We start from the raw sequence: 16,373 nt of genomic DNA on the forward strand, positions 1-16,373 counted from the left end.
TACCACCCGAGCCAGAGCTCCACTTCCAGTGCTCTGCCTTGGAACCTCCAGGCCTGCAGCCCACATTCCCTCCTCCTGCTATCTACAACATAGGGACCATATAGTAGCTCCGTTATTGAAGACCTGTGGCTAACACGGTAGAGTGCCAGGAAATTAAACCCAAGTATCCACAGAGAAATGGCTGCATCATCCAAACCAGGTTAAGAGATCAAAATGAAATATTGCTCAGCGTTGAAAATGCAGACAACTCAGACCCATGGGAAGCACATAACACAAGAGTGGCATTAACAAAATCCTGAGCATTACCTTACTCATGTAACTGTAACCTCTCTGTCCAGTATCTTTACAATAAAATGAGAGCCAAAAAAAAATTAACGCTGGGAAGTTGGCTCAGTGGTAGAGTGCTTGCCTCATAAGCGTGAGGCCCTGGATTCAATTCCTTGCCATCACATAAACAGAAAAAACTGGCAATGGTGCTATGACTCCAGCGGTAGAGTGGTAGCCTTGAGCAAAAGAAGCTCAGGAATAGCACCTTGACCCAGAGTTCAAGCCCAGGACTGGAAGAGAAAAAAAAAAAAGCCAGGCACCAGGCACCAGTGGCACATACCTGTAATCCCAGCTAATCCGGAAGTAAGGATCAAAGTTGGAAGCCAGCCCAGGCAGAAAAGGCCAAGAGACTCTTATCTCCAACAAGACAAGAAGTGGAGCTGTGGCTAAAATGGTAGAGCACTAATCTTAAGCACAAAAACACAGGGACAGTGCTCAGGTCCTGAGTTCAATCCCAAAGAAGGCAAAAAAAAGACTTTACCCTCCAGAGAGAACATACCACTTCCCAGGTACAACCTACACAAGGCACAACCCCAGAGAGTTCTCAGTGCAATGCTACCTAGATTTCATCACTCCTGAACATCATAGACATCGGTTCCTGGGGGTTGGGAAGGTGGCGCAGTGGTACAGCATTTGCCTCACATTCATGAGGCCCTGGGTTCGCTTCCTTAGCACCACATAAACAGAAAAGGCAGGAAGTGGTGCTGTGGATCAAGTGGTAGAGCGCTTGCCTTGAGCTAAAGAACTGAGAGACCCAGGGTTAGTTCAAGCCCCATGACCAACTACTAAAGAAAGAAAAGAAGGAAGGAAAGACGGAAGGAAGGAAGGAAGGAAGAAAGAAAAGGAGAAAAATCAGTTTCTGTGGTGTGTATACACACACACACACACACACACACACACACACACTCACACCATCCCCATAAAGTTACAGAAGTATTTGTTGTTTGTCAAATCTGCAAAGTCAGGATAAAGAAAAGAAGTCTGAGAAACTGTCCCTGCGTCCAGGGGCCTGAAGAATTGTGGAGACCCATGACCTGGGGGATCAATGCTGCCATACTGGAGTGGAGAGAAATCTTAGGGGAAACAGAGGAAATTGGAAAGACAATGCATTGAGGAATCTTGGTAAAGATCTTGGAGTGATATTAGTAGATTGAACTTGGGGTGTTGATCCAGAAGTCCAGCCCTTCCCTCTCTATGATTTTTTTCTAATATCTACAACTCTTCCCAAAATATAGGATTAGTGCATTAAAAAATATTAGTTAATCTTATGCCCTAGCCTATTTCCTCTTGTAATTCTAGTTTTCTGCCATGAACTGAAGATCAGATGAGCACAGTTCACCCTTTACATGATATCACAGATGCCCAATAAAAATCCGTGGGGAAAATCACCGGGTTTTTTTTTATCATCAATTAATCTTAGTTAATGATTGTCTTCACCATCCAGACTCAGCCACCACTTCCACAGTGGCAGTGCCAGTGGCCTGGGACCAAGAGCCAGGCACCCAGAGCTCTGCCATGGCTCAGGACTACGTGTGGTTCCAGGGCATTCCTTTCCCTGTTTTGGATATCTGCCCTGAACATATAAAAGCAGTCCAGGACGAGCTGGTGCTGAAGGATGAAGACATCATCACGGTGACCTATCCCAAATCAGGTGAGCAGAGGGAGCTGTGCCCTGGCGGAAAGGCAAGAGCTGTGGTCTCACTCCCAACTGTGTTCCACGTAGGAATGGTGTAGTAGTTCATTATTGAAGACCTGTGGCCCTGTGGTTTTGTGCCAGTCTTGAGCGCAACAGCTCATGGATAGCGCCCAGGCCCTGTTCAAGCTCCAGGGTTGGCAGCAGATTTTTTTAAATAGGTGTTTTTGACGTGCTCCATAGTTCATAAAATGAAAAGGATGATTTTCAGGATAACTGGAGAAAAGGCATGATCTCAAATAGAAGAATCATGATGGGCCATAGGTAGGACCTGGAAAACTTGAGGTAAACACAAGGCACTGGCAGGCCAGGGAGCCTGTGTGAAGGGGCCCGGGGAGTGGGGAGGGAGCACTGAGGGCACACTGCAAGGGAAATGTGCTGAAAACCACAGCCAGTGGGGCATTGCCGGATTTCAGCAACAGCTGACAGCTGCATTGAACCCAAATATCCACAGAGAAATGGCTGCACAATCCCAAACAAGTTGAGAGATCAAAGTGGAATATTATACACTGTTGAAAATGCAGACAGCTCAGGAAAGGATCCATCACTTCCTTCCCAGGGGACCATGCGGAGGCAGGCAGGCACAGGAGAAAGATGGTTACAAGGTTTATTAAAGGAGCCATATCTCCCTCAGAGAGAGAGCTCATGACCACCTCCACTATCTAGCAGCAGCAGGGGCTGGGGGTAGGAAGTGAGGTAGGTGGGAGCTCAGGTGGGTCTGGGTGGAGAGAGGGAGGGGCCAGCTGTATGGCAAGATATCCAGAGCCAGGAGCAGCTCAGAAATGGGTGGAGCTGAGGACCAAAGGTGAGCATAATGCTTCCTACTTAGACCCATGCTCTACTATTATCAGGACATTTTGCCAATTGAAACCACGAGTCCAGGCCTTAGTTCAAAACACAAACAAACAAACTGTGTACTATTGCACTCACATACAAGGCCCAGAACTGCCAAAGTCCTGGTGTGTTAATAGAATGATGGGGGTCAGGGCAGGTGGCAAGAATATCAATATTCAGTTGTCATGGACAGTGTAGACTTATTAGATGACAAAATACTGGCACTGAGTGAGCTATGATTAAAATACACTAAACACTACTTATCCATATCAGATTGGATACCTGAGAAAGTTTATATCAGTAAGGTCTATGTTACATATGCTTTACCATTATATATCTGTGTGTGTGCATGTATGTATATGTGTGTGTGTGTGTGTGTGTGTGTGTGTGTGTGTGTGTGTATATATATAATATTGTGTATTCAGACAGAAATGAGTGATCTCTGCTTTTCTTTCTGCTCCAGGAACCCATTGGTTGATTGAGGTTCTCTCTCTGATTCACACCAAGGGGGATCCCAACTGGATTCGATCTGTACCGACATATGTTCGTTCCCAATGGATCGAGACTGAAACTGGATATAAATTCAAAGTGGAGAGGAAGGAGGGTCCCTCCCCCTCTCCTCCCACCTCCCCATCCAACTCTTCCCCAAGTCTTTCTTCACTTCCAAGGCCAAGGTCAGTGCTCAGTGCCCAATAACTGTTCCATCAAGGCCTTTTCCTCTTAAAAATGCACATAGCCAGCAAGTCTGGCATTCTCCCTCTGTAGTTCATGGAGGATCCCAGACTCTCCTTCATGAGGTGAGGGTCCTCAGACTAAACAGAATCCAAGATGTGGACCATGGCTGTGTAATCCCTGACAGGATAACAGGATGACTAACTGAAAGACTAAACAAACTGTGCTTTAAGTGGATACCCAGGCCTTGTATGGTCATCCCAGCTAAATAGGAGGCTGAGATGAGGATCAAGATCAGAAGTCAGTCCAGGTAGGATAGGCCAGCTGATTCTTATATCTGATGAGCTATCAAAAATAAAGCCAGAGGTGGAGCAGCACCTCAAGTGATAAAGCACCAACCTAAGAACAAAAACACAGGGACAGCACATAAGCCCTGACTAAAAAAAAGAAAAAGAAAAGAAAAAGAAAACTGGGCTTGTGTGGTTTCAGTGTCATGTGACCTGCTATCAGTGGCCTGATTCTGAAGGCTGTGCAGTGAATAAACACCTGTTGCTCATAGCCAGATCAGACCAGGAGCCTTTGTCCCGCTTCCCCAGCCCAGTCCACACCACACACGATGCACACTCTTCCCTGGCACAATGCTACCTAGATTTGCTCCTGAACACCATAGAAATGGGCACCTGTGCTGTGACATCTCTGTTTTAATCATTTCAGCTCCCTCCTGCATTGGATTTCTGTTGTTTTGTTTTTGTGCCACTCCTGGGACTTGAACTCACAGCTGTCCCTGAGCTTTTGTACTCAAAGCTGTTATTCTGAGAGGAAGAGGGAAGATGGCGGAGGAGAAGCTGGAATCTGAACAAGCTCTCGCATAGAAAGCAGTTTTAGAGTTCCAGTGAACAGCCCTAAGCCAGAGAACCACACCAAGTGTGCCATCACAGGACAGAGGTTTAGGCAAGAGAGGGGAAATCAAGGCAAAAAGACACATCTGAGCGCTTGCCAGCAGCCGCCGCGGTGGTGGCAGCGGTCGCGGCAGCAACTGCAGGGCACCATAACTGAGCCACAGAGTCCGGGACGAAGGAGCCAGACGCGGCTGGCGAACGGATTCTATTCAACACCAGCAAGAACGGACAAGGAGCAAACATCTTCATCCTGCAGTTTGGGGATCAGAGACGACCCAGGAACCAAGACTCGGCATGAGTAGAAGCCCGACTTCCTCACTCCTTCTCAGGGAGCAGAGGAGGGAAGGCCACCCCTCCCCCCCCAGCACCGGTGATCTCCATCTTGGATACCGACAAAGCTCGGTGGAGCTGTGAGCTCCAGCGCAGGCCTTGGAATAAAACGGGTCATTTAGCAGATCACAAGAACTTAACGGCGGAGTGACCTGCCAGACTCAGCTCCATCCAGGGAAAAGTCACCCAGCTCGGGCGCCAGCCATAGAAGTGGATTTCTGCACTGGGTAACCAGAGCCAGAGATTGCCCCTTCCTCTAGTAGCCTCCACAATCAATTGAAAAACAGAAACCCTGAGAATGGCTCCAGGCTGGGCTCTCTGAGGTTTTCACAAAATAGCCCCAGGGAAAAGCTACTGTTTGTTGAAAGGCCTCAACTCTACCCAGAACCTAGCCTCATCACTGCATTCCCCTCTTGTGATTCTCAAACCAGATCACCCTCCCATTAAACTAACCTAGGAAGGGGATCTCAAAATCTTGGGTAAAGCAGAGCATTTTTCTGCCTGTTCGAACAATCTGACTTAAGAAACCAATCAAGCCACAGGACCTCAAGCAGACCAGAGACTCCAACAAGAGGCTGGCTACAGACACAAGGGAGATACAGGATTTTTCCCACCCCTCCCAAAAAAAATCAAAGAACTTTTTTTTTTCTTCTTTTTTTTTTTTTTGGTACCTTATATATATAAAAAAATTTTTTTCCTTTTCTAAAACTTTTATTAATCTTTAATTTTTGCCTCTTTTGAAAAAATGATTGTTTTCCAGTAACTTTTTTTTTCTCCTCTTATAATTTTTATTTTAGGAATACGTGAATGTGCGTTTTCCTTTCTTTTCTTGTCTTCTTTATCTTTTTCTTTCTTTCTTAATTATCTTTTTGTTTTTTGTCTAGCTCTACTGAACTTCTGATCTTTTCTTCTCCCTTTCCTAACCTTTCCACCTTTTCCTCTCTTTTGTTCTTCTTTATGTGACTTAACTCTTGTCCTGCACATCCTCAGATAAACCCGTAGTTAACTAGTAGACCCTATCCCCCATTGTGTACACACTTAATCCACAAATTTATTACTCAATTCAAAACCTTTGAGACTTAAATTCCTTAATAGCAGTACTACCTCTTTATACCTATATAATATTTTAAGCAGTTTTTAAGTTTTTCACATCTCCTCTATGTCCCTCACCTTCTCTCAATATATTCACATTCCTCTCTAAATAGATGGTCTTTTAATCTCTATAATAACATTAATTTTTACGTTTCTATTTTTTTTCTGGTCTCTTTTCACTCCCCTTTCCCTTTCTTCTTTTTCTCTCTCTCCCTACTTGCATCCTACCCAACCTATTTCCTGCATTGTGATTAGGACATAGTTAACTCTCCCTGTGCCTCCCCACACCAATCTATTCCTATTTTTTACCCACATCACTCCCTAACCCTAATAATTTCTGGTTTTCCAAATTCTTCTCTGCGGTTCGAAGTCCTTTAACATATAGTTGTTTGATGTCGAATAGATGTATCTGTTGAACTAGATTGTATCTGTAGACTATTGACTGTACAAATGCAAACTTTGGTTGATGGTTGCCTTAACATAGTGTTCTAGCACAAAACTGGTGCTATCTTCATCTCAAATGGGCAGAGTAAGCCGGAAAAACACAAGAAAAATGGCAAATTCGGGTATCTCAATTCCCAATCTTGGTAATCAGGGGTTAGAACAGATAATGAATAATCCAGAGGAGAGTTCCCAAATAGCTCTACAAACACTGCTGGCAAACATGATAAATGAGAAGTTTGACAACTTACAAAGGACTCTGTATGAGCGTGATAGGGAGAGAGAGGAGGCATCCCAGAAGTTTATACAGGAATATCATAAGCGTGAGGAAGCTACTCAAAAACTGATAAAGGATTTGCATGAACAACTTGAGATTACTGAAAGAGAAAGGGAGGAATAGCGTGAGCAGGCTGAGAACACTCAAAGAGAACTGCAGGAATCCCACGAACGGGAGGAAAGAGAACTGCAGGAACCCACGAACAGGAGGAAGCTAATCAAAGAGTAATACAGGAATTGAGAGACCAGGTAGAGAACACACAAAGATCACTAAAGGCATTCATGGAATCCATTAACAAAGAGCTGAAGGAAGTAAGGGAGAACACAAAGGGAATGCTGAATGGAACCCAGCAGAAGGAATGGGCGTCCAAAGAAACCATAACCAATCAACTATGTGATTTCAGAACAAACACTGCACACCAAATTAAGGAATTAAAGAAATTCATACAAGACCTAAAACAGAGCTTCAACAAAGAACTTGAAGCCATCAAAGCTGACCAATTAGAAGGAAAAGAGATAAAAAACAAAGTAGAGAGTCTTGACAGCAGGTTAGACCATGCAGAAGATCGAATCTCAGGGATTGAAGACAGCCTAGATATTATAGAGAAAGGACATACAACCATCCAAGACAAGTCCAAGAAATATGATAGATCTATCCAACACCTGGAAGACACCATCAGAAGGACTAATCTAAGGATAATGGGTGTAGAGGAACACCTAGAAACAGAAGTTAATGGTCTAGGAAATTTGTTTAACAGGATCCTAGCAGAGAACTTCCCAAACATGCAAAAAGATAGGCCTATTCAGATACAAGAAGCCTTTAGAACCCCAAATAGACCAGACCAGAATAGGACATCCCACCGTCACATTATAATCCACACAGGATCAACTCAGACCAAGGAAAAGATCCTTAAAGCTGTCAAGGAGAAAAGGTTAATCACCTATAAAGGGAAACCAATTAGAATCACCTCAGATTTCTCAGCAGAGACAATCAAAGCAAGAAGAGCCTGGAATGATGTATGCCATGCCCTAAAAACAAACAACTATCAACCAAGAATACTGTACCCAGCTAAACTCTCCTTCATAACTGAAGGCCAAATAAAAACCTTCCATAGCAAAGAAAAATTGAAACAATACATCTCCACCAAACCAGCCCTACAAAAGATTCTTAAAGATGTCCTACACATAGAAAACCAACAAGACCGCAATAAAGGCCAAGAAACTGCACCCAAACTGAGAATCCAAGAACCATAGGAAGAACCCAGTTTTCACAGCCCCCAAGAAGGTGGATAACATGGCAGGAATTCCCACATACCTCTCAGTCCTATCTCTTAACGTTAACGGACTGAACTCTCCAATTAAGCGACATAGACTGTCTAGTTGGATTAAAAAACAAGACCCTTCTATCTGCTGCCTGCAGGAGTCACATCTTGCCCGTAAAAACAAACACATTTTCAATGTTAAAGGCTGGAACAAAATCTACCAAGCAAACGGCCCCCATAAACAGGCGGGAGTTGCAATCCTAATATCAGATAAAATAGACTTCAAATTAAAATTCGTGAGAAGAGATAAAGAAGGTCCCTACATACTAATTAAAGGATCTCTCCTTCAGGAGGATATTACAATTCTAAATATCTATTCGCCAAACAATGGAGCACCCAAATTTATCAAAGAAACACTACTTTCCCTCAAATCCCATATAGATCCAAAGGCTTTAATTGTTGAGGATTTTAACACACCACTCTCTCCACTAGATAGATCAACTCGGCAAAAACTCAACAGAGAAACCGCAGATCTAAACAGCTGCATAGAACAACTAGACTTAACAGACATCTACCGAACATTTCAACCAGCAGCATCAGAATACACGTTTTTCTCAGCAGCACATGGAACATTTTCTAAAATAGACCACATTTTAGGCCACAAAGCAAACTTGTCTAAATTCAGAAACATTGAAGTTATACCTTGCATTCTCTCTGACCACAAGGGAATAAAATTAGAACTCAACACCAAAAGCCACCAAAGAAAGTCCGATATCACATGGAGACTGAACAACACACTACTGAATCATGAGTGGGTCATGGAAGAGATTAGAAAGGAAATTCAAATGTTCATGCTATTCAACGAAAATGAACACACAAATTACCAGCTCCTCTGGGACACAGCAAAGGCAGTACTCAGAGGCAAGTTTATAGCTCTGAGCTCCTACATCAACAAATTGGAGAGATCTGAAACCAACAATTTAATGACACATCTAAACCTCCTTGAAAAAGAGCAGCAAGATAAACCCCAATCCAGTAGACAGAAAGAAATAATCAAAATTAAATCAGAATTAAATGAATTAGAATCCAAGAAAACTATAGAAAGAATCAACAAAACAAAGAGTTGGTTCTTCGAAAAACTTAACAAGATTGACAGACCCTTAGCAAATCTTATCAGAAAAAGAAGAGAACACACCCAAATTAATAAACTCAGAGATGAGAATGGAAACATCACCACGGAAACAACCAAGATTCAGAACATTATAAGGGAATACTTCTCAAAACTTTATGCTAATAAGTTTGAGAACTTGACAGAAATGGACCTCTTCCTAGCAAATATTGACATGCCAAAACTAAACCAAGATGAGTTAAACTATCTTAACAGGCCCATATCAAGCATTGAAATAGAAACAGCAATAAGAGACCTCCCAGCTAAGAAAAGTCCAGGACCAGATGGCTTTATAGCGGAATTTTACAAGTCCTTCAAAGCACAGCTCATACCAATTCTCCTCCAACTCTTCAATGAAATTGAAAGAGAAAGTTCACTACCGAACACATTCTATGAAGCCATCATAACCCCCATCCCAAAACCAGGCAGGGACTCATCAAAGAATGAGAACTATAGACCCATTTCTTTGATGAACGTTGATGCAAAACTTCTCAACAAAATTTTGGCCAATCGACTTCAACAATTCATCCAAAAAATCATACACCACGATCAAACAGGATTCATTTCAGGGATGCAAAGCTGGTTCAATATACGCAAATCAATTAATATTATTCATCACATCAACAGGAGCAAGAATAAGAACCACATGGTTATCTCAATAGACACAGAAAAAGCATTCGACAATATCCAACACCCCTTTATGATGAAGGTTTTGGAAAAATTAGGAATCCATGGAACAGTCCTCAATACAATAAAGGCTGTATATGACAAACCTACAGCCAGCATCATACTCAATGGTGAAAAACTAAAGCCATTTCCTCTTAACTCAGGAACAAGACAAGGATGCCCACTCTCTCCACTTCTCTTCAATCTAGTATTAGAATGCCTAGCTACAGCAATAAGACAAGATGCAGACATAAAGGGGATCCACATAGGGAAAGAAGAAATAAAACTCTCCCTCTTTGCAGATGACATGATCTTGTATTTAAAGAATCCCATAGATTCCACTCCCAAATTACTCAAGCTGATTCAAAACTTTGGCAAAGTAGCAGGGTATAAAATTAACCCCCAAAAATCAATGGCTTTTCTGTATGCCAACAATGAGAAAAGTGTGGCTGAAATTAGGAAAGCAACTCCATTTAAAATAGCCCCACAAAAAATAAAATACCTAGGAATTAACTTAACTAAAGAAGTGAAGGACCTCTATGATGAAAACTTTAAAATCTTGAAAAAGGAAATCAACACAGAAATTAAAAAATGGCAAAACCTCCCATGCTCCTGGATTGGAAAGATTAACATCGTGAAAATGGCAATACTTCCCAAGGCTATCTACAAATTCAATGCAATACCTATCAAAATTCCACCCTCATTCTTCAAGGAAATAGAAGAGGCAATCCAAAAATTCATATGGAACAATAAAAGACCCCAAATAGCCTCAACGGAAAGAACACTGCTGGAGGAATATCAATACCAGATTTCAAACTCTACTATAAAGCCATAGTAATCAAAACAGCTTGGTATTGGCATAAGAACAGACCTCAGGACCAATGGAATAGAATTGAAAACCCAGAAATGAACCTACAGACCTATAGCCATCTAATCTTCGATAAGGGAGCTAAAACAATAGAATGGAACAAAGACAACCTCTTCAGTAAATGGTGCTGGCAAAATTGGTTAACTACATGTCGAAAACTAAAGCTAGATCCTTATATATCACCCTGCACCAGAATCAACTCTAAATGGATCAAAGACCTTGAACTCAAAGCAGACACTCTGAAAACATTACAGGATGGAATAGGAGAAACCCTAGGTCTCCTTGGCTCAGGCTGAAATTTTCTGAATAGAGACCCGGAAACACAACAAATCGAAGAAAGGTTGGACAAATGGGATTGCATAAAGTTGCAGAGCTTCTGCAGGGCAAAAGACATAGCTAGCAAGATCAATAGAAAGCCCACGGATTGGGAGATCTTTACTAGCCATACAACGGACAAGGGTCTCATATCTAAAATATACTTGGAACTCAAAAAATTAACCCCCCCAACAACAAATCCTCAAAGAAACAACTGCCCAATAAATAAGTGGGCGAAAGACTTAAAGAGAAACTTCTCTGAAGAAGAAAGAAGGATGGCCAATAGACACATGAAGAAATGTTCAACATCCCTAGCCGTAAAAGAAATGCAAATCAAAACAACATTGAGATATCACCTCACTCCAGTTAGAACGGCAAAAATCAAGAACTCTAACAACAACAGATGCTGGAGGGGATGTGGACAGAAAGGAACCTTACTTCATTATTGGTGGGAATGTAAACTTGTTCAACCACTTTGGAAAGCAGTATGGAGGTTCCTCAAAAGACTTCACATAGAACTCCCCTATGACCCAGCAATCCCACTTTTGGGCATTTACCCAAATGTTTACAAACAAGACCACACTAAAGCTACCAGCACAACTATGTTTATTGCAGCATTATTTACCATAGCTAAGATATGGAACCAACCAAGATGCCCCTCAGTAGATGAATGGATCAAGAAAATGTGGTATATATACACAATGGAATTCTATGCCTCCATCAGAAAGAATGACATTTCCCCATTTGTTAGGAAATGGAAAGGCTTGGAAAAAATTATATTAAGTGAAGTAAGCCAGGCCCAAAGAAACATAGGTCCCATGGTTTCCCTTATTTGCAATATCTAGTATATGTCTGAGTCAAGCAGAAAAGGTCAGATAATGTGATGTTAGGAAAACGAACCCTTAAATATGTATTTTAATGTTTTTTTCTTTCATGCACGTGTTTCTAACGCATTTATAAGATTATTTCTTTGTTGCTTTGTATGTCCCTCCCCCACAGTGCAACCCCGGCTTTCACTATATTTGATGTCAGTATAACTAGTGGAGGAGATGGGGACAAACAAGTCGTTTAAGGATTCAGGTGGACCTGTTGCAACAATGAGAAGTACAAAATGTCATGTCAAAAACGAGCTTTACAATGTCGGTGTGGGGGGGGGAGGTACGATTGGGTGGGGGGGAGGCGGGAGACTGGGAAGGGAGGTGAAGGATAAACAAAGGAGGAGGCTGGATTGCTTGGTAAGAAATGTACGCATTATTCTGCCCATGTAATTGTAACTCCCCTGTACAGTATGTTCTCAAATAAAATAAAATTAATTAAAAAAAAATAAAAACCAAAAAAAAAAAAAAAGCTATTATTCTACCAGTTTGTGCCATAGCTCCCCTTGAGGTTTTCAAGTAGTTAATTGAAGATGGGTGTCTCATGAGCTGTTCTACCTGGGCTAGCTTCAAACTATGATCCAAAGATCTGAGCTGCCTGAGTAGCTGTGGTTACAGGTGAGAGCCACCCATGTCCAGATGTTTCAATGATGTTTACAGAACAATCATAAAACTACAGCCAGCAAAGACTAAAGAGCGTCTGATCTCCAGTGCTTTCTAGATAAATATCCCAGATATGTTTAGGAAATCCATTGTCCCACCATTGTTTTATTCCTGGCAAAGTGATTGGATTGTAGGAACTCTGAAAAGTATTTCACAAACTAATGCACAACCAAAAGATCAACAGATATTTCAATGTTGGAGCAAAAAATGGCTAGAATTTCTCTGAACACCAAGAGTGCAAGAAATGATGGGAATATTGTTTAATTCTCTCCTTTCTCCCTTGAAGGTGATCTATGTCATCAGGAATCCTAACGATGTCCTTGCATCTGGTTATTATTTCTGGCATTTTACAAATCTGGCTAAGAAACCAGAGTCACTGGAACAATTTTTTGAATGGTTCTTGCAAGGACATGGTGAGTAGACTGTGAAGGGAATGGAGAAGGATTTAAACTCTTTAAGTGTCCTCTCCCTCCAAGGTCTCCTTTAAATCTCACCATCTGTGGGTCCAATGCTTCCTCCTCACAGAACTCACATTGGCTGAAGGCAGCACAAGACTTCGCCCATGATGGAAGGTCCCAAGGGGTTTTGAGCCCCTGGAGCTTCCGTAGCCATGGAGGACCCACCCCCTCCTGTGTGCTCTACTCCCAGATGTTGGCTCACAGCTTCTCACTGGCTTCCCACACAGCCCAACTCTACCTTCCCTACGTATTTTTACGTTTTAAATTTGTTTGGCTGTCCATGTCAGAGTTTCACACTTGAAGTTGGGGTCGCTCTGTTTCTAGTTATGCAAAAGTTCTGGGTCATTCCTCATGCTTGTAATTTTGTCACTTGTCCATGGTTCTGTCAGGGGTCCATGGTCTGAGTTGGGTATGAAGGGTGGGGGGACCCCACATCTGTGCTCTGTGTACCTCATCATCTGGTGCCTCAGGCCCTCTGGGTTTAGCTTCACAACCAGTAGAAGTGCTTGGTGAGCTGTTTCTCCCCTGATTCAACATCTCTTACCACTTGGATCTATAGTCATGGCTGGTGGATCATGCCTATAATCTCAGCTACTCAGGAGCTGAGAGCTGAGGGTCAGAGTTGGAAGACAACCCAGGCAGAAAGTCCTTGAGGCTCTCATACCCACTCAATCATCATGATGCAGCGAGTGAAGGTGTGGCTCAATTGGTAGAGAGGAGTGTAGAAACCGAGGGACAGTGCTCTGGCCCTGATTTCAAGGAAAGATGTTTCCAGTAGAATAAAGCACACCAAGGCCTCTGCAGACTGACCTGCTGGGAGCCATGGGCAGGGATGGGAGGTGCCTCTTTTGCTTCTGTTACAGCTCAGACCTTGCACTCAGACTTGTGCTCAGTTGTGCAAGTGATGGACTTGGGCGGAGCTGGCACGGAAGGCCCTCAGCTTGAGTTCTGTGAGGGCCTGCAGAGCTCTTTGTCCCGGTCAGAAGTTTTGGTGTGGCCTATGGTGACCTGCTTCAGATGGGGCAAAGGTTGTGCTACAGGAAAAAATTGCTTAGATATCCATATGCTGGCTCCACAGTGCTTCTGTTTGCTTTCTTTCTCTCTCCCTCTGTCCCTTTCTCTCTCTCTCCTTCCCCTTTCTTTCTCTCCCTCCCCTCCATATATCTCTCAGTTATGAGGCTGAACTCTGTGTCTGGGTGCTATTCCTCAGCTCTTTTTTTGGGTGAGTGTTGGTTGCGGGGCCTCAATTCTGGGCCTGGGCACTGTCCCTCAGATCTTCAGCTCAAGGCTAGTGTTCTACCATTTGAGCCACAACACCACTTCTGGTTTTTTGGTAGTTCATTGGCAATAAGAGTCTCATGGACTTTCTTGCCCAGGCTGGTTTGAACAGTGATCCTCAAATCTCAGTGTCCCAAGTAGCTAGGATCACAGGCATGAGCCACCAGTACTCAGGTAGTGCTCTCTCTTTGAGGCTATAGGGAGACAGGACTTATTTCTCAGTTACACCCTGTTGAAGGTGACAGGGACCAGAGCGATCGGTGCTGAGACCCCCATGCAGATCAGGAATGGTGGAGACTTTTCACGCTGACCCATTGTTCCCCCTGCACTGCCTTACGGGTCATGGTTTGATCAAGTCCAAGGCTGGATGTCCATGAGGGAAAAGGAGAACTTGCTGATCCTCAGTTATGAGCAGATGAAAAAAGTAACGATTGATTTTACATGCACCCCACCACAGCCCTCTTCACCCCTTCTACCACTTCCCCTGTTTCTGCAGTATCTTCTTCCCCAGTATCCTCCCCCTAGTCTACATCCCACCTTCTATGTCAACTTTCTACATCCTGTTGTGTGTTATTCCTTCCTGCATTCCTCTCATCCTCCTTTTCTTTCTTTTTTATTTTTGTTTCAAGATGGAGTCTTGAACTCAGGTTTGCTTTTTGGCTGGTGCTCTACCCATTGAGTCACGCCCCCAACTCCACAGGGCACCCATCCTCTCTTCTGCCAGTGCCTTCTGCTGTTTCTTCTCCTGCTCCCTCCTCCTTACTCCCGCTCTGTTGTCCCCTCACATACCCTAGCTGTGTTTTTCTCTCCTTAAGACACAAGGAGCGTGGTAGAGAGGATCTGTGGGTTCTTGGGCAAGGCGCTGGAACAGGGAGAGCTGGACTTGGTCCTGGAGAACAGTTCCTTCCAGGCAATGAAATAGAACAAGATGTCAAACCTCTCTGATGTCCCAGAGGAACTTGTTCCTGCTGGTTTCAAAATCACCAGGAAAGGTATGGAAATGTCCCAGGGAAGGAGGTGCTAGAAGCCAGGGAAAGAAATCTGGTCTCCAACCAACACTTCTGGCCAGAGATCAGCCAGGAACAAGCTGTCTGTTCCTTTCCAGCTTGGTTTAAAACAAAGTAAACTGGAAGTGGAGCTGGGGTTCCAATGGTAGAGTGCCAAGCCTTCAGCAAAAGAAGCTCAAGATCAGTGCCCAGGCCCAGAGTTTAAATCCTACAACAGACAAACAAATAATGTGATAGTAAGTGGATCTGAAAAGAAAACAAAGTGTAAGTACCAGCTGGGTGTCGATAGCTCAGGCCTGTAATCCTAGCTGCCCAGGAACCTGAGATCTGAGCATCACAGTTCAAATCCAGACAGCATAGCATAGTCCAGGATATTCCTTCTCTCCAGTTAACTACCAAAAAAACAGAAAATAGAGTTGTGGCTCAAGTCGTAGAGCACGAGGTTTGAGCAGAAAATAACTCCCAAGTAGTACCTAGGCCCTGAGTTCAAACTCCTGTATAGACACACACTTGCACACATGCACACATGTACACACACTGAACTCTATTATATAAAAACTCTATTCAACTTCCTATTAAATAAAAATGCTGTTGTGTGACTATGAGACCACATGCTGAGCTTCCTGACTGCCACACATCTGGGGAGGATGTGCCCCTCTGGTGGCAGGGGCAGAACTTGAGAGGAGAGCACTGGACATGGAGCGTGGTGGCTGTGGAGTCCATCTCCCAGGGAGATCTGTGGCCTCACCCTCGGGGCAGGCAGAGGGCAGAAGGGACACCAGGGGACGGTGCTTTCCTGCCCTTACCAAGTCTGATGTCATTGTTTTTCCATGGCCTAGGTATCACGGGGGACTGGAAGAACCACTACACCCCAGCCCAGACCCAAGCCTTCGAGGAAACATTCCGGGAGAAGATGGCGGCACTACCTCTGGAGCTGTGCTCATGGGACTAAGCCCAGATTTAGCTCCTTATCTGTTGGGATGAAGACTTGTGTCCCCATCTTATGGAGGTGACAGGACTGGGCCGAGATCATAGCATTAGTCTGTCACTAGAATCAGGAGGTCTGACTTGGCCTGTCACATCTTTGGTGCAATCACCAAGACGGGTGGCAGCCACATGCAGGTGAGGAGCACAAAGGGACCCGTGTATGTTCTTGCTGAAATAAATGGGGCCACGGCACCGAGGGCTGACAAACATGCCTTAGTGTTCTGTTTAGCAAAGACGACCTGGGTGAAAGGCTGTGGAGGTC

At 43.7% G+C, this 16,373-nt stretch overlaps 1 pseudogene; it reads left to right on the forward strand.

The window, feature by feature from the left end:
* Positions 1-1,842: 1,842 nt before the first annotated feature.
* LOC122125684 lies at positions 1,843-16,076 on the forward strand (annotated as a pseudogene).
* The last annotated feature ends 297 nt before the right edge of the window (positions 16,077-16,373 follow it).

Source organism: Dipodomys spectabilis, unplaced genomic scaffold (genome assembly GCF_019054845.1).
Source record: "Dipodomys spectabilis isolate Male_0828 unplaced genomic scaffold, ASM1905484v1 ptg000266l, whole genome shotgun sequence".
NCBI classification, from domain to species: domain Eukaryota; kingdom Metazoa; phylum Chordata; class Mammalia; order Rodentia; family Heteromyidae; genus Dipodomys; species Dipodomys spectabilis.